We start from the raw sequence: 17,539 nt of genomic DNA, 5'->3' as shown, positions 1-17,539 counted from the left end.
CAGGTAGGCTGTGTAACAAACATCCACCAAATCAGCGTCTCACCCTGAGGGTCACTCGGGCGCCTACTGGTCAGCCAGGGGTCGGCAGGCAGCACGAAGGTGCCCCCCGTCAGGGTCTATGGGCCAGTGGGCAGGCCGGGGCACATTCTTCTGACGACTAGGGCAGAGGTGCCCTGACCTCTGTCCCCCCGGGGCTCAGGGTCACTCTGCCAGCTCCCTGCTGCTCCCGCCTCTCAGAGATCGTCACCCCACTCAGCCTCCAGGACGCGTGGGTTGGAGCCCAGCCTGTCCTGACGTGTGGTGAGACCTCAGGCGGCCTGAGCTGTCTGAGCCTCAGTCTCTTTATGTGTGGAGCGGGGGTAGAATGGTTCTCGAGTCTCTCCTGATGGTGGTTCTGGGAAATAAACAGGTACACGGGCAGGGCCCCTCCAAGCCTTCGCTGCTCAGCACCCAGGCAAACCCCACACCCAGCAAACCATCCCAGGGCCCCGCCCAGCACCACACACCCACCCCACACTCCTTCCCCGGCATTGCCTTCCCTGCTGCCCCTCAGCCTGCCCCTCGTGGCCCCTCTAAGTCATTCCCTCCTTTAGGCAGCCTCTTCGGCAGCCACGCCCCTGCATTGATCTCCCCACCCCCAACGTTGCCCACCGTGCACCCAGAAATCTGATGCTAGCGCCTACTTTCCATTTCAAGGAATAGAAACTCCCCTGAAACTTGCCTGAGCAAAGAAGGAAATGTGTTGACTTCATACCTGAAAAGCCCAAGGGTAAGCAGCTTCAGGTACAGCTAGATCCAGGGGTGGAACCCACTGTAGCAGCAGCCTGTCTCTCTGGTTTCGGTGCTCTCCACAAGACGGCAGATAGCTCTCAACAGCCCCACACTTCCATCCCCACAGGTCACGACTTTCCGCTTCCCAGTACTTCCAGCCACAGTCCCATTGGCTGGCTCTCATGGACCAGCTTTGGTGGCAGGCCCATCCATTCCAGTCGGGCTGCTTTCTGACCGAGGTTGTGGGTCATTTCTAGGCGGAGGGAATGATACCCCCGAGCGCAGTGAGAATGCCTCCCTAGGCCTCACCTGCCCGAGGAGGAACAGAAGGCTCACTCAGCTGGCCAATGGCAGGGGCCGAGGGGTGAAACCTGCTGACTCACTGGGCCCTGTGGGGCCTGAGGACAGCAGAGGGCAGCGGGAGAGGCCTATTGGAAGCGCAGGGATGTGGGCTGACCCCGCCTGGAACAGCTTCCCCAGGATGGCCATGCTGAGGCTGCTCTGACTGGGGGCCTATGATTCCCACGGCAGGGAGACGGCCCCACCCAGAAGCAGGCCTCGCATCCCAGGGAGAGTCGGGGCTCCGGAGTCTGGAAGCCACTCCAAGCTGCAGGGCCTCCAGAAAGTGGCCAGATTTAGCAAATAAAAATACAGGATGCCTAGGATGAAGACTTTTTTTAGTATAAGTGTACCCAAATATTTCATGTGACATATTCACACTGAAAACATTCATTGTTTATCTAAAATTCAAATTTAGCTGGGCATCCTGTAGTCCATCCAGCACTCTTACTCTGGAGGGTCTCCAAACCCCTCTCAGCCTCGTCCCTGCCTCTGGTGTAGGCTGCCACCTCCCACAGCCAGAGCACAGAGGACAGGACGAGAGGCTGGTGTGGGAGCTGTCCACCGGGCTGGCACCTGTGCTGAGGCAGTGTGAACTGACTCCCTCCCTCCTCTTCCTCCCTCCCTCCCTCCTTCCTCCTTCCCTCTCCCCTTCCTCCTTCCCTCTCCCCTCCCTCCTTCCCTCCCCTCCCTCCTTCCCTCCCCACTCCCTCCTTCCTCCCTCCCCCTCCCTCCTTCCCTCCCCCTCCGTTCCTCCCCTCCCTTCCTCCCACCTCCCTCCATCCCTCCCTCCTTCTTGCCTCCTCTCCCTCCTTCCTCCCTTCCCTCTTCCTCCCTCCCTTCCTTCCTTCCCTCCCTCCTTCCTCCACCCTCTCCCTCCCTCCTTCCTTCCCGTGATCTGGAACAGGGAGGACGGTTCTATTCCCAGGCCCACGCTGACAGCAGGACCAGGGCCCTGCTCCTCATTGCCTGCCTGCCTGGGTGCCACCGTGGGGCACACACCACCATCCTATCAGCAGGAGCAGGCCCTGCTCCCTCATGGGGTCAGCCTGTCAGAGCTAAGACCCCACACACACTCAGAGGAGTCCTGGTCCCTGACCACAGAGGCCGGGGCTCTGGAGGGCTGTGTCCTGGGCCACAGTGATGGACTCACCACTGTGCATGTCATGTGGAGCTGTCCATGGGCATCTGGCCCTCAGCGCACCTTGTGGACACAGCAGGAGTCAAGGCCCAGCCCCCACACAGGAGCTCCTTCTCCTTGTCTGGTGGGCACGCTGGCCATGCAGGTGAGGGGCTGCTGTGTGCCCAGCATCCCAGTAGTGTCCAAAGGGCAGAGAGACTCCCAGGACGGGGAAGCCACCTGAGCCATGGGCACTCAGGGAGGGTTGCCTGGAGGAGGTGGGCCCTGAGGCCAGCCAGGTTCGCCACAGCCCACAGCCCTGCGGGGTGGGTGTTACTAAGGTCATTTGCATCTGAGGAAACTGAGGGGAGGAGAGAAAGGGGAGCCACGTGCTCACAGGCACAGGTCGTAAGTGATGGGAGATGGATTTGAATCACAGCTTCCCTCCTCTGCAGCCTCTGCCAGGGGCGGAAGGGCATTTCCGGCAGATGGGAACAGCATGTACAAGTGCAATATTCCTTCCCAAAGATGAGGGCCGGCCCCGTCCCAAGGGGCGCCTGGGTTTCAGTCTCCCCCCTGCATTCCTGTCTCCATACAGCGGCCAGAGGGACGTTTCAAACATAAACCAGACCATGCGCTCTCTGCTCAAACCCCGACGGCCTCGCTTCTCCCTGGAATGTAGTCCAGGCGCCTTTCCATGGCCAGGGCCCCCGGCCTGGTGCCTACCTCCCAGACTCACCTGCCTGAAGCTCCTGCTTGGCCCCCTGGCCTTTGTGGGGTTCCCTCCTCAAGGCCTCTGGGCCTGCGTGATAGGTGCCCTGGGGGTGCGCCATGGCCAGCCGCACGGCCACACCTGGGGACCCGGCTTGCACTTGCTCTTCCCCTGCCTGGCACGCTGTTCCCCTCGCTGCCTTCAGGTCTCTGCCCCCGACCCCCAGTCCGTCATCAACGTGTGACCCTAAACCTGGGCTGGGGTATTAGGGTCTGGCTCCCCCACGGGGAGGGAAGCTCCTCCACGGCAGGCAGGTCCGGCGCCATGGCCTGGAACAGGCCAGGCCGAGCCCCCGTCTCCCTCTCAGCACGTGTCAAGGTGGCAGGCGGGAGTCAAAGGGTGTCCGTTCCAGCTCCCAAGTTCCCCGGGGCAGCTCGATGGCCTCACAAGTGGCCCAGGCCCGTTTCAAGGCCGTGTGGTCCCAGGAACACGACTCCAGCCCAGCCCACACCGTGCGTCCTTGTGCATCTGCTCTCAGGGCACCCAGGCTCCCCACGCTTACCGGGGCTAAGACCGGTGCCCCCACTCCTCCCCCACACCCGCCTGCCCTCGGTGCGCGCTCTCTCAGCAAATGGCCCCCATCCACATCAGCCAAGACCCTGAGAGTCACCCCATGCCTGGTCACCAAGCCCTCACAACACCCCCAGTGCCTGGCCCCATGAGCCCCTCTTTGATCTGGAACCACTCGGCCACATGGAGTGTGTCCCCTGTTGAGAGGGGCAGGGACTCAAGAGACGAGGGAAGGAATGGAGGGAGGGCCAGCATCTTGATCCTGGTCTATTTTTAGTTGGTGGCAGGCTGTCACTCCAGAGGCCAGTGGCTGCGTCATCGATGCCTTTTGATCTTCTTGTTGTTGCCGCAAGATACACAGGAGGCAGCTGCTAACTGCTTGTGGAAAGAATGAAGGCAGGCACACAGGCGGGGGCAGGGGGCGGAGGTTGTGAATAAATATGGGTGGGCGGTAGATGAATGGATAGATGGGTGTGTGAGGAGACGGAGGGAGGGCTGGCTGGAGGGGTGGGTGAAAGGAAGGAAGAAAAGAAGGAAAAGAGAGTGAACGATGAATGGATGGGTGGCTGAACAGGTGGACAGATGGATGAATGGATGGATGGAATGGAATGGTGGATGGATAGATGGGTGGATGGATGGGTAGAAGGAAGGATGGATAGATGGACAGATGGACTAATGGATGGGTGGATGGGATGGAATGGTGGATGGATAGATGGGTGGGTGGATGGGTAGAAGGAAGGATGGATAGATGGACAGATGGACTAATGGATGGGTGGATGGGATGGGATGGTGGATGGATAGATGGGTGGATGGGTGGATGGGTGGGTAGAAGGAAGGATGGATAGATGCACAGATGGACGAATGGATGGATGGATGGGATGGGATGGTGGATGGATAGATGGGTGGATGGGTGGATGGATGGGTAGAAGGAAGGATGGATAGATGCGCAGATGGACGAATGGATGGGTGGATGGGATGGAATGGTAGCTGGGTGGCTGGATGGATGGATGAGTGGGTGGGTGGCTGGATGGGCAGATGGGTGGGTGGAATGTTAAATGGATGGGTGGAAGGAAGACAGCGAGCGAGCAAAGAACTCTCGGATGTGTGGATAAAGGACCTCAAGCGGGGATTCCTCAGTGGGGAACACACGGCCCCGAGCCTTTGAGGCCAGCACCACTTCCTGTCTCATCTGCTTCTGGCCGCTGAGCAGACCACTCTGCCATCCTGCCAGGGCCTAGGGCTTGAGCCACTTCCCTTCAGGACTCTTCCCTGCTCATGGGAAGGTGCTCCCCCTCTGCTTCCTGGCCTGCCTGGCTCCCCTGCCCCTGGAGCTGGCCTGGGAGCTGGGGAGAAAGCGTGTGTGCAGAGCATCCAGCTACACCCACATTCTTCTCTGGAGGCGCATGTAGGGGCGCGTGGACTGTGGGCTCAGGGAGGAGGCTCTGGGGCATCTCTGGGTGCTGAAGAGACGTGCTGGGGTCCCTCAGGTGGTTCTGAATTCAGGGCCTCTCTCCTGGGGAGTCGGAGGAGGTCCTAGAGCTCTTCCCTCTGTAGATCCAAACTCCTGGTGCAGCTCAGCATCCCCATCCTGGTACCCCTTCCAGAGCCTGTAGGAGTGGGGACAGGCTGTCCTGTTCCACTTGACAACCCCAAGACAGACAGGGGCACCCAGGAAACCCTGGCTTGACGGTGTAGTCATAGGGCACTGGCACTGTCACCGCCCCAGTCCTAGGCTGGCACAGACACATAGGAGGACCGAGACCCGCCGTGCAAGCAGAGAGGTGGGTGGAAGGTGCTGGAGCCCCCACTCAGGCAGGGGTGGGGGGAGAGGGGGCCCCAGAGGCACTGGGTGGAGCTCGCCATCCCTTCCTGCCAGACTCCCCAGAGCTCCCGGCTCTGAGGCCTCCCCCTCAGCCCGAGGCAGGCTGCTCAAGGGGTCTCCAGGCTGTCTCCAACAGCTGCCTTTGCCGAAATATTAAACACCGCTGAGTCACCACACACCTGTCGGGGCGGGGGGGCCAGCTGGATGCGTTCCCTGGCAGGCGGGCCCCGGGCACTGGGGGCCCAAGTATGCACACAGCCCTGAGCCAGGGCTGCCCGCGCCAGACGAACACAGACAGCTGGAGGCCTGGGCTGGGGAGAGCGACAAGCCCTCGAGGCAGTGGATGGCAGCTGGGCCAAAGGCCTTCAGCACGGTCCCTCTCAGCATGTCCTCCTTCTGTGAATAAGGCTGAATCGCCCTGGTCTGGGGAAACGGGCTGATGCGTATTGCAGGGAAAGGGTTAACAGCCGTGGTGCACGGGGTGGGGGTGGGAGAGCTCCCACATGGCGTGGAAAAGTCCCACGGCTCCAAAGGCTCCGGTGGGCCGAGAGCACACAGATTCAGGTTGCAGAAGGCAGGCTCCAAAAGGCAGATGGGCAAGAATTAAAAAGGAGAGTCACACTCAGTATTGGTGACAGTGGGGGAGACGGGGCTCTCCTACCTGTCTGGGGAGAATTTCCAGCCTTTTGCAAAAAGGGCCAACCATCAAAATGGAGGTTATGCTCGCCCTTTGGCCAGCGACTCCCCCTCGGAGACTCTGCCCACAGCCCCAGGGCCCGGGTGTTGGGCTAGGCCTCTGCGCTGTGCGCTGGAGTGACTTTGTAGGGCTAAAAAGCTGAACTCACCCTGGCGTCATGGAGGGGGACAGGCAACCTTGCCCAGTAAAACCATCCTGCGAAACGTGCCAGCATGCTGGTGGCAGGGGGAGGGGAGTGGGGGAACCGTGTGACGGGAGGGTGGCCATGAGGTTTAATAAGCGACAGCAGCATCATTGCTGTTCCTGGAACGTGCTGCACACTCCCACGCGGGGCCACTGCCCTGGACTGACTCTGGGGGACACCTCCTGGTGTCCCTCCAGCTCCTCTATCTGCCATCCCCAGCTCACGATGGCCCTCCAGGCCTGCCCGCGTCTCCAGACAACCTTCTCCATATCTTACTTCTTGCTTGTTGATCCCGTCTCTCCCCCAACTCCCAGATACTGCCAGGATGGCTCAGCCTGCTTGGTGCGCGTGCCCAGTGCCTGACCCCACTGGTGCCCACTCAGGGTCCTTAATGAACAAACGTGTGTCTGGGAACCACAGTCCCACCCCGGGAGGTGGCTGCCCTTTGCCTCTAGAGGTCCCCCCCCCAAACCTTGATGTCCGCATCCTGCCAGCACGTCGAGGCCCAAGGCTGGCAAAGCCCGGCAGCTCCTGGTGGCCCCGCGCCCGCCCAGGAGACAGCGCCTGGCTCATCCCCGGCGGGGCCTCGCCACGCTCCCTCCCAAGGGTTAACACACAAGCTCCTCACGGTACCGGCGCGTTTGCATTTCACAGGAAAATGTTTTTGCAGCAGGCCCGGATGCCAGCATTTTTGTGGTCACAGTCAGATGTTTTTAACTACGTTGGACAGAACCCACGACGGCTCTTTCCGTGGCTTCAGCCAGTTTCTGGGCGCTACCTTGAACCCCTGTCATACCCCAGGACAAGGGCCGTGTCGATTCCCTCGGCCCCCCAGCTTTGTGAAGTTGACCCCGATGGTAGCAGCCACCCTGGCAGGCGGGGCCCCTTCCGGGAGGTGCAGAGGTGGCTCAGGTGATCACCACAGGCCCGCCCTGTGCTCCATCCGCCCGGCCTGTGGAAGCACAGCTCCCCGATTTCTGTTCCTGGTGCCTTCAAGAAGGCTCAGCCAGGGGTCCACAGCCAGGAAGGCTCGGAGGGCGGGCACTGAGCAGAGCACGGGGCTGTCCCAGCTCCACAAAGCCCGTGGGAGCCACCCGGGCCGAGGGGCAGGTGGCACAGACACGCTCAGGGCGCCATTCTCACTCAGAGCCCACTCCCTCTCCTCTGGGGCAAAGGCAGAACATCAGACTTAAGGAAACCTCGAGTCCTTAGGATGCTGCTCAGAATTCCAACCAGGAATCCAGGATCCAGAAGTTTTAGAAACCTCCTACAGACACTATCCCTTCCCCACTTAGCACCCACTCCCCTAGTTTTGTGCAGATGATGCTCGTTTGCATATTAAAGGCCCTGAGAAGGTCCACGGTAAAAGAACCTAATTTTGTTTAACCCAGCAGTTCCCAAACTACTACTATCTACAAAACCTTTTTTCTTTTTCTCTGGCAGAATATGCATTAACATCTAAACCCATCTTCTTGGCAGGGAAGCTGCAGGACTATCCAAAAAACACATGGGTACCCCCTCTCCACCCCACGCCCCACACTCTGTCCTGGCCCTCAGAGCAGGGAAAGCCTGTCCTGACCCCCTTTTTCCACCCAAGACCCCCTCAGTGGGTGCATCCCAGGGCCTCCCAGAGTCCTCACAAAAGCAAAGAGAGGGCTTTCTCAGATGGAAAAGCCTGTGGCACGTGTGAGCCAAAAGCTAGGGGCTGTCGCCACTGTGGGTGAGGGGCCCAGAAAGTGCGCCCATTGTCCTTCTCCCGCACCAGATCCCTTCTGCCCCCGCAATACACATGCACACACAGCTCAGGGGTCGGATCTGCCCCCAGGATGCGGCCCGCCCTGCTACCAGTTGTCGCCAGCCCAGCTGCTGAGCCCCCGACCCCAGCCCACCTGTCAGGCCCACGGGTCCTCGCGCCAGCTGTCCAGAGCCCCCAGCCCCCAGCCCCAGTCTGATGACCCAGGCCCTTCCCCTGGCCAGGCCCCACTCACAGCTGCCAGCACGGCCCCCACCACACCCCCCCCAACAGGTGTCCCACGACTGCTGGAGATGCCCGGCAGAGCTGTGCCAGTGGGGGTGGGGAGAGCACCACTTGCCACTGCAGAAGGCGGGTGGCACGAGGGGTCTGGCCCAGCCTCCAGCACAATTGCCCAGCCCCTGCCCAAGCCCTGCAGGACCTCCACATCCTTATGCTCCCAGCTCCAGCCTGGACTGCGTCAGGCCTCCCCCACCCTTTGAAAAGACCAGCCAGAATCCCTGGGGGAGGTTCTGCCCGGCAGGACCTGGGAGTGTACTCGCTGGCCCTCATTCGTTCTCTCATTCCGTCACTCAACCAGCTGTGACTGCAGGCCCAGGCTGCAGATGTGCGTGTGGGCAGAGGGCCCTGCTGCTAAAGGGGCAGTGATCTGCTGAGGGTGACAGACAGTGATCAAGGAGACAAAAGAGAAGCAGCTGACTTTCACAGTGATAGTAAGTCCCGTGAAAGAAAGAACGTGGGGACTGTGATAGAAGGGCCTGGAAGGGGCCGGGAGGGCGTCTCTGAGGAGCTGACACCCAAATGGCAAGAAAGAGCCAGCCCGGCAAAGATGAGGCAGAGGACGTGGAAGGTGCAAAGCCCTGGGGTGGGAAGGAGCTGTGCCCCGGGCCTTTCTCGGAGAGGTCCCAGACCCTGTCCACCTGGCTCCTTTTAGAACGCACTTCTCTCCAGCCCAGCTCTGCTCATCTTTCCTGAGCGCCAGCCCGGTGCCCCACATGGGGCTGCTACTGTGGGGTGCATGGCCCAGGGGTGCTCAGTGGCGCAGGTCCCGTTGGACCAGCAGATGCTTGGGACTGAGTACACAGTGAACACACATGGCAGGGGCTCCCAGTGAAGCCCCTCAGCCTTCTTTTGCCAAAGCCCTGGTTCTCTGTTCACTGAGAGACCCAAGGACTCATCTGAACACCAACCTGTATCCATGGGTTGGTTCAGCTCAGAAACACTTGAACCCTTGCACCTCCAGATCCAGGGGCTCCCCAGCTCCCATCAACCTTAGCTTCTGGAGAGGGGAGGCTGGGGTTTCTGGCATCACCACTGGCTCCCTCCCATCCCCTCTGCCCACACTCTGCACCTGTCTCTCCATCCCTTCTATCCCAGGATCACCCCTCATTGGTGCAAGAAAGGTGGTTGGGTCAGGAAGGATCTGCCTGGCTGTGTTGAGTTACAGTAAACATCAGACCAGTTCCCCGAGTGCCAACTATGTGCCTGGCTGTGGGCTGTGGGGTCAGGGGATGGAGACAAAACAGAGCAAACCAAAGTACAAGTGAGGGTGGCAAGGCTGGCATGAGCCCACCGAGTTCCACCTGGGCAGGCTAGAACTCAGGGATGGGAGACATACACCAGAAACCATCAGCCCACAAATGGGACTAGAAGTCAAGTTGAAAACAGACCTAAAACAGGGGCCAAACACCAGATCATGTGAGCTAGAGCATTGCTTGGCTTCCTAAGGTCAAACTGTCCTTACATTCCTAGATTATAAATGATCTTTACTCTCTTGGGCTGCTGGATTCCACCTCTACTATACAATTTAGGATTTGGGCATCTGTGTGTATAACTGGCTTTGGCCTAGAGTTTTCTTGTATTTCCTCACCTTGTTTTGGTGTCTGGTTTCACCTCATAAGATAAGTTGGGCTATGTCCCATCTTTGCCTGGGCACCAGGACACTTTGTGTGGGATCAATGTTATCTGCTTCTTGAAAATATTGTAGAAATCACTCAAAAAACTGGGCTTAGAATCTTCTGGAGGAGGATCAGTGACTATGATATCAATTTCTCCAATGGGTTTTTGTTTATTAGGATTTTCTACTTCATAATCCACTTAGGGTCATTTTTTCCTTGAAAATGATCCATCACATCAAGTTTTTAATTTTATGGACGTAAAATTATATATCTTAATAACAGATTTATTCAATTCACTCTGCGTCTTTAGTTATTTCTCTCCTTTCATTCCTAATTCTTTATTTGTTTCTTTACTTGCTTAAAGTTTATCTATTTTATTGGCTCTTCAAACAATTAGCATTTGGTTTTATTAATCAATTCTATTTTCATAAAAATATTTCCATTTTGTTAATGTCCTTTATCATTTCTTATTCTTTCTTTGTATTTATTTTGGTGTTCTTTTTCTAGCTTTTTGAGTTAAAAGCTTATCCCATTTATGTTCAGCTTTTCTGATTTTTCAAAACTGCTATAAATATTCCTCGGAATACACTTTTGGCAACATCCCACAGATTTTTGCATGTTATACTCTCATTGTGAATCTGTTCTAAATAAATTTAGTTTCCATCTGTTTTCTCCTTAATCGAAGAATTATGTAGAACTGTATTTGTCCCAGTTCCAAGTGTATCAATTTTGTCACTCCCTTTTTGATACTAATTTCTCATTTTATTTCAAGCTATAGACTTTTTGAAATGTATTGGCTTTTCCTTTGGGGCCTCATAAGGTCATTTTGTGACCTTTCCAGGTATGTGTGGAGGCAGCAGAGCCTTTTCTGTTAATTGGCTTGATCTTGGTAGTTGAGTTGTTCGGCTTTTCTACATCCTTAGTTTATTTGTTTGCTTGTTTTTCCACTGCAACGTGTTAGCTTCTGAGAGAGGGGTGCTATAATTACCAATGATAATGTGGATTCCTTGCTTTATTGGTTTTGTTTGATTTTTTCTGCTCTGCACTCTGGGCCCTTCAAGTCTGGGCACACACGCATACTTCCCTCAGATCTGTGCGATGGGCTCTGCTCATGGTTCGAGTCTGCTCCTCTCTCTCTCTCTCTTTCTTCTCTCCTTCTAGAATGCCTCTCCATTGGTTCTGGTCCCTCCAGCCCCCAAGTTCCCTTGCTTGTCCTTCATCCTAACTTTGCACTCTCCAGCTGTGCTGTATCGTGGGGGAGCCCCTCCGCTCAGCCTCCACTCTCTTCTCACCCCTCCGCTGGCTCGTCCTGCTCCTTGGCCCGGCTCCACAGCAATCGGTCGGGTCTTTGAGCTCCCTTCCTCTTTGCTGAGCACGTTGGATCTAATCTAAAGCCCGATTGGGCTTGCTCCCCAAAGCTGCCTCTTCAGTGGTGAGCTCACCTCTGTCCCATGGGGGTGGGGGCAACTCCTCAGTGTCTAGTGACTCTTCGTCTCAGGGAGCAAGATCCTGTATCTCAGGAAGTGGTTATGAGGTGAGTGCTGGAGCTCGGCGCTTTCTCTGCTTCTCAGCTGTGTGACTCTAGGTGCAAAGAGCAAAGTATGTGCAAAGGCCCCATGCAGGGCAGGAGTGTGGTGAGTGAGGACAGAAAGGTGACTGACGGCCTGGCAGGTGAGGCTGGGGAGCATGGTGAGAATCCTGCAATGTGGGTCTTCATGCCAGCCCAAATGGAAGCTCTGGGAAGGTTTCGTGCAGGGCCGCTGTGTGTTCTGAATCATTGCTCTGGCTACAGGGGTCTGGGGACCCGTGGGGGCTGGCTGGATGGGCTCAGATGGGATGGGAGGTCCCCAGGCCTGAGCCAGAGCAAAGGAGGTGGGTGGAGAGCCCAGGGGACACCGAGGAGGAGAGGCCTGTGGAAGAGCCCTGTGAGGGCAGAATCACACTCACCCCCACCCCCCCATAGTCACCACCAGTGTCCCCAGCCCCTACTGTAGTTCTAGACCATTCACGGTGGCTCCTGGGGCTTTGAGGTGGGCCCTGCCACCCTCCCTGGCCTTGTCCCCTGGAAGTCCTTGCAGGTGCTGGGAGGCAGCCCTCTTGCTCACCTTAATCTCTCCCCGTGCGACCTGGCTAGTCCTTGAGGCATCCCATTAAAGGGTGCTTCCTCCAGGAAATCCCAGTTACCCTTCACTGGAACCACATCCCTGCTCTGCAAGCACATATGAGCCCCGTGGTCACACAACGACCCCAAAGATGTCCTGTCCTACTGCCTGGCCCCTGTGAACGGGTGACCTCATACAGCAAAGGGGACTTTGCAGATGCGATTAAGTTAAGGTTCTTGTGGTGAGGAGACTACCCTGGATTACCCAGGTGGGCCCAAGGTCATCACAGGGGTCCTTATAAGAGGGACACAGGAGGGTCAGGGTCAGAGACGGGGATGTGATGACGGAGCAGAGGTCAGGGAGGAGAGAAGACGCCACACTGCCAGCTCTGAGGGTAGAAGAAGGTGCCATGAGCCGAGCATGTGTGCGCCTCGAGAAGCTGGAAAGGCCAGGAGATAGTCTCCCCCGGAGCCTCCAGAGGGAACCAGCCCCGTGACACCTGGAGGATAGCCCCGTGAGGTTCCTGACCTCCCGAACTATAAGAGACTAAGTTCTCACTATAAAACAGTATGAAGTTTGTGGTAGCTTGTTGTGGCAGCAACGGAACACTGATACAAACCCCTCCTTGGTGCTGGGCCCTGGGGTGCAGCAGCGGACAAAATGGACCAGACCTCCCTTGTGGGGGTTACCCTGTAGGAGGTGGGGTGGGGAGTGGGGATAGGTGTTTAGTTAGAGTCATGCTGAGTGCTGTAAAGAGAGCTGAGGGGACACATAACGGGGTTGTGACTCCATCTAGGAGGTTAGCAAAGGCAGCCCGAGGAAGTACCCTGTGATCTGAATACACAGCATGAGTGGAAATTAGCCAGACTAAGGAGAGGGATGGAGAGAGCCTTCCAGACAGGGGCAGCACATGCAAAGGCCCTGAGGCAGGAAGGAACATGCCTGGCTTGTGGATCTGAGAGGAAGTAGATGGCCAAGGGAGAGAGGAGGGTAAGGGAGGGTGAAGTGCTGAGCAGAGCTAGACCGTGGAGGGGGCTCTGAGAGTGTGGACAAGGGGCACCCCAAAGGGCAGGAGGCAATGGAGCAATATGAAAAACCTGCTTTTGTAAGATCACTCTGAAATTCAAGAAGATAAGATAATCATTAATCCAGAACAGGATGGTATGGAAAAGACACAATTAGAGAAAGAAAAGGCTCTTGGAAATGTAAAATATGCTGCTGAATAAAAAAAGAAAATCTCAGTGAAAGATTGAAGTAAATCTCCCAGAAAGTAGACTAAAGACAGAGAGATGGAAACTAAGAACAGCCAAGAAGCATGGAGATTCGATCCAAGGAGATCCAACATCCAGCTGCTAGACGTTCCAGAAAGGGAGAGGGGAGACGGCGGCGGGGAGGAAATGTAAATGAGAGAGAGGACCTGCCAAGAACCTGGAACCAAAAAGAACAGCCACCACGTCCTCATGTCCTTCCAGAACACCCTGGAATCTTCTTAAAGAACTAAGACGTAACCTACCAAACCGTGGGCCTCTGAGTGGCTTGGTCTGCAGCAGAGAGGATTTACAAAGATGGCTGCAAAATTCTGAAGGAAAATACAATTCTATACCCAGCCAAAGTGTCTACCGAGAGCGAGGATACCAGAAAGACATTTTCAGACACTCGAGAGTTCCTAAAGGTTACTTTCTGCACCTTCACTTAGAAAGTTGTGGAGAATGTGCTCCAGCAGAAGGCGGGAGCGAATGAGGGCAGGGGGAGTGCAGAGGCAGGCCACGGTGGATGCTGCACAGGGAGGAGTCGGGGAGGCCCGGCTCCAGGCCGGCTCCAGGAAAATGAACAGCGCGGGCTCAGAAGCAGACCTGGTACCACGGGGCTTCTGAAACCACAGAGGATGGCCGTGAGGAAGGCCTTGCTGGAAAACGGGGTGAGAACCTGGACCCCGTGGCTCTAAGGGAGCTAATTTCTGGGCGCGGGTCTCACGGTGGGCTGGCCGGAAATACTGGTGAAGCTGTCCTGGGAAGTCAGAGGGAGGGGAGGCATGGGGGTGTGAGAGCTCTCAGGCCTCGCCCTCCGTAGAAGGACGTCTCTAAAGATGTCCAAGCTTATAAATCAAGAGTGACGTGGCCGCGTGCTCCTCAGGGCCCGTGAGGGAACTGCCAAACGGAAGCCTTAGCAGTGGGAACTGGGGTGCGGACTGAGGCCAGGGGGGTTCTTTTTTATTATAAGCTGTACTGTGAGTACATCCTTTGGATTATACTCACACACACATTCACACACGCATGCACACTCACGCGCACACACACCCACACACAAGTACACCCATGCACATAATTAATTCTTCCCGCAAAAGCCACTCTCTGGCTGGAACGTGAGGTGACTGTGGGGAGCCAGAAGAGATGGGGAGAGGCCACGGGTAAGGGGCCACGGCCAACGTCCTCAGAGGGAGGAGGGAGGGAGGACCAGAGGGTGGAAGGAGGGGCAATGCAAGAGATGTTTAGGGGGCGAAATCCACAGACTTGGGGGGGGGGATCTGAGGGTGAGGGATGGACGTCATCATGAAAGACCACCCCCCCGGGCTCTGGCTTGGCCACGCAGTGAGGGAGGAGAGGCTGCAGTGATTCCCAGGTGGGGACACGGCAGAGGATGACGTGGCGTGTCTGAGGGGTCTGTATGAGGGTGCCCACTGCAGTTAGGGTGTGGGGCTCAGAGAGGAGGTCAGAGCTGAAAACAGATGTGGAAAGCGGTCAGCGTGGAGCTGGCACCTGAGGAAGGGGTGTGGATGAGGTCACCCGGCGAGAGATGGCAGCGGGAGGAGAGAGAGCTGGGCCCGGCCACTTGAGGGCTGCGGAGAGACGAGCCGGGGCAGGAAGACAGCCGGGAGCCCGGGCGCCCCAGAAGCTCAGGGAGGTGGTTTCAAGAAGGGGTGAGCTGTGCCATCCAGAGGACAGCAAATGAGGACTGGGACGTCCCAGTGGGTGCGGCCGAGCAGAGCCACAGAATTCCATACTTGGTCTGCCTCAGCGCGACCACTGTGTCCACTCTGACCCCACTAGACACTGTGCTGATCAGGGACACGAATCACGCTGCTTGGGTCACCAGGCCTCCTGTGCCAGCTCATAGTAAGTGCCCAAAAATTCTTGTGGCCTGAATGACTAGATGAGGAAGTGGACATTTGCGGTGGGGTCAGCCAGGTGTCTATAGAAGCTGGCTCTGCCCAGCAGAGGGGCCGGCCAGGGAGCTCCGCCATCCACACCTCGGGCTGCGTGTGTGTTGGTCTGTTCATGGGTACAGGGAAGGAGGAGTAGTGTGCTTGACCTCAGCCTGGGGCCCCAGACTGAGTTCAGATGGAAGTGGAGAGGGCTAGCTTTGTGCCCAGAGACAGTCAGAGAGGAAAAAGGGCCCAGAGAGGGTGGGAGGCGCCGCTTCCCCGAGATGTGGCCAAGGTCAGGCGTGTACTGGACCCTCCCTCCTGCCACAGCCCCGGACGTCAGGCTCCCTGGGCATGGGCGGGCTGCTGGGCTCCCAGGATGCAGACCCAGACCAACGGGGGTGGCTGAGAGAGAGAGGCGAGGGCCCTCCCACCCCACATGTCCGGAGTCCTGGGCCCGCCTCGGCTCAGCGTCCTTCCAGGGAAATGGGCGTTTCCTGTGGGAGGGCTCCAGGGGCCCAGGGTGTCAGAAAGCAGGCTCTGAGGGGAGCAGGAGTGTCCATAGCCGTCCACTTGCCAGCATCCCTTTGGCATTCGTTGCCAGGGGGCCCCAGCCTATGTGCCTAAAGTTACAACATTGATGCTTCCTTCTTTTGGTTACATGTCATCTTCTTCAACAAATATTTTCTGAATGTCTGCTATGTACTAGGCGCTGGGAACACGGGGGAAAGTATGTGGACCTGCCCTTGAGGGAGTCATGTACAACGGGGCCACGGACAGCAAACAGACAATTAATTATCTTCCGCAGAGAAAGGGGGGAAGCGCCTGACACGGTTAGTCATTCACACTTCGGTCTGAATGACTTTCTCCCATGCTTTGCTGGGTAACGGACTAGACTAGGGTGGCCTCACGTTCCAGGGACCGGGGCGAGGGTGGGGGTCAGAGCAGAGAGGAGCTAGCACAACCACTTCCCAGAAATGCTTCCTGGCTCCCAAGTTCCCAGGCTGCATCCCCGGGGCCCCCGGGAGGCCCTCCTTCGGACCCGCCCCCACCCGGCCGGTCTCGGCCCCTCCTGCCCTGTACCCTCTCCCCGAGGCCGCGCCCTCCCCGCCATCCTGGAAACGATTTTGTTGTCTGCGGAGATCATGTGTAACTGCCTGTGAGTTATAAGTCTCCGGAGCAAGCAGCCTGTTACCTAACCAGGCCCGGCTCATGCCAATGTCTTGAGTAATTATTGGGGGGCGGGGGGCCGTCCCGCCCGCAGCAGAGCCTCTCCGAGGGAGTGCTATTGTTTGTCATGTCAGCTGCATTTTAAGGCTGCATTTCATGTCAGCTGTGACTTGGAAGGAGTGAGGGCCCGGCCTTTGAGAAATGAAGAAATTGAGCCCAGGCTGGTGGAGGGCAGCTTAACCCTTTGGGCCCCCAGTGCTCCCAGCTTCCCGGGGCTGCCTGACAGGGAGCAGGCTGGTCGGGGATCAGAACCCGTGGCCAGGCCCGGCAGCCGCCACTTGGCAGCGCCGATGGAAACCGCCGTGCGGTTCCGCACAGACAGTCCCGGAAACTCGGGAGGACGGCGGTGTTGGAGGGTGTGCGCCAGGCCGGCCCCTGAGTCCCCCCCCCGTCCCCTCCCCACCCCCATTGCTGCTGCTTTCCCGCGGGTCTGCAGCCCAGAGCCCACAGAGTGAAAATGGCTCCAGGGCCTGCGGGGGCTTGTCTAGCCCACCTAGCCCTCCCCCAGTGGGTGCAGGGGAACAGAGAGGGGTGCTGGGCACTGGGGCTCCCTGGGACACCCCCTCATCGCGGGGCCCCAGCCCTGCCTCCACCCCGGATCTGTTGTCTCAGTGACTCAAGCACCTACTGGGTGCCAGGAGTAGTGCCAAGTGCTGGGGAGGCCACGTGACCTCTTCCTCAGGAAGCTCCATCCAGGGGGAGACAGGCAAGAAGCCAGCTGCTGCTGGGGGCGGGGGCAGAGCGCCAGGTTCCAGAGCAGCAAGGACGAGGGAGAAGGCAGGGCGGGCGGCGAGTGAGCAGGGGCGTCAGTGGCGGGGGCTCTCCAAGTCGGTGACATTGGAGCAGAAATCGATGAGGGGGGCGTGAGCTGGACAGACATCCAGGAGCAGAGGAGGGGCTGCCAAGCTGCCCCGGCCCCTCCTGATGCCTCGTGGGGCTGACAACCAGGCTCTGGCCCCCCTGCCTTGGGCCTTAGAAGGTTCCTGTGCTTTCTGGTGCTAAAGTGTACATTGGCTCACTCGCTCGCCTGCTCACTAAGTTGTTTGACAAACCTTTACTAAGTGCCTACTGTGGGCCAGGAGCGTCAGTCCTGGGGTCCTGGGTGGGAGAGCCTGCAGTGTTCAGGGGACAATGGCACCCAGGTCTATGGGACTCGGGTGAGCGGGACAAGGTGAGGGTAGGGTGCCAGCAGGGGCCAG

The 17,539-nt window shown here is 57.8% G+C and overlaps 1 protein-coding gene across 3 annotated transcripts in view; it reads left to right on the top strand.

Annotated features, from left to right (window-relative positions):
• Positions 1 to 17,539, top strand: part of KCNQ1 (potassium voltage-gated channel subfamily Q member 1) — a 356,534-nt gene that overhangs the window by 318,154 nt on the left and 20,841 nt on the right. The window lies entirely within an intron of this gene.

The sequence above is a fragment of the Ceratotherium simum genome, chromosome 34 (genome assembly GCF_057802395.1).
Source record: "Ceratotherium simum simum isolate JZ-2026a chromosome 34, ASM5780239v1, whole genome shotgun sequence".
NCBI lineage: Eukaryota > Metazoa > Chordata > Mammalia > Perissodactyla > Rhinocerotidae > Ceratotherium > Ceratotherium simum.
This window is presented reverse-complemented; position numbering and strand designations above follow the sequence as displayed.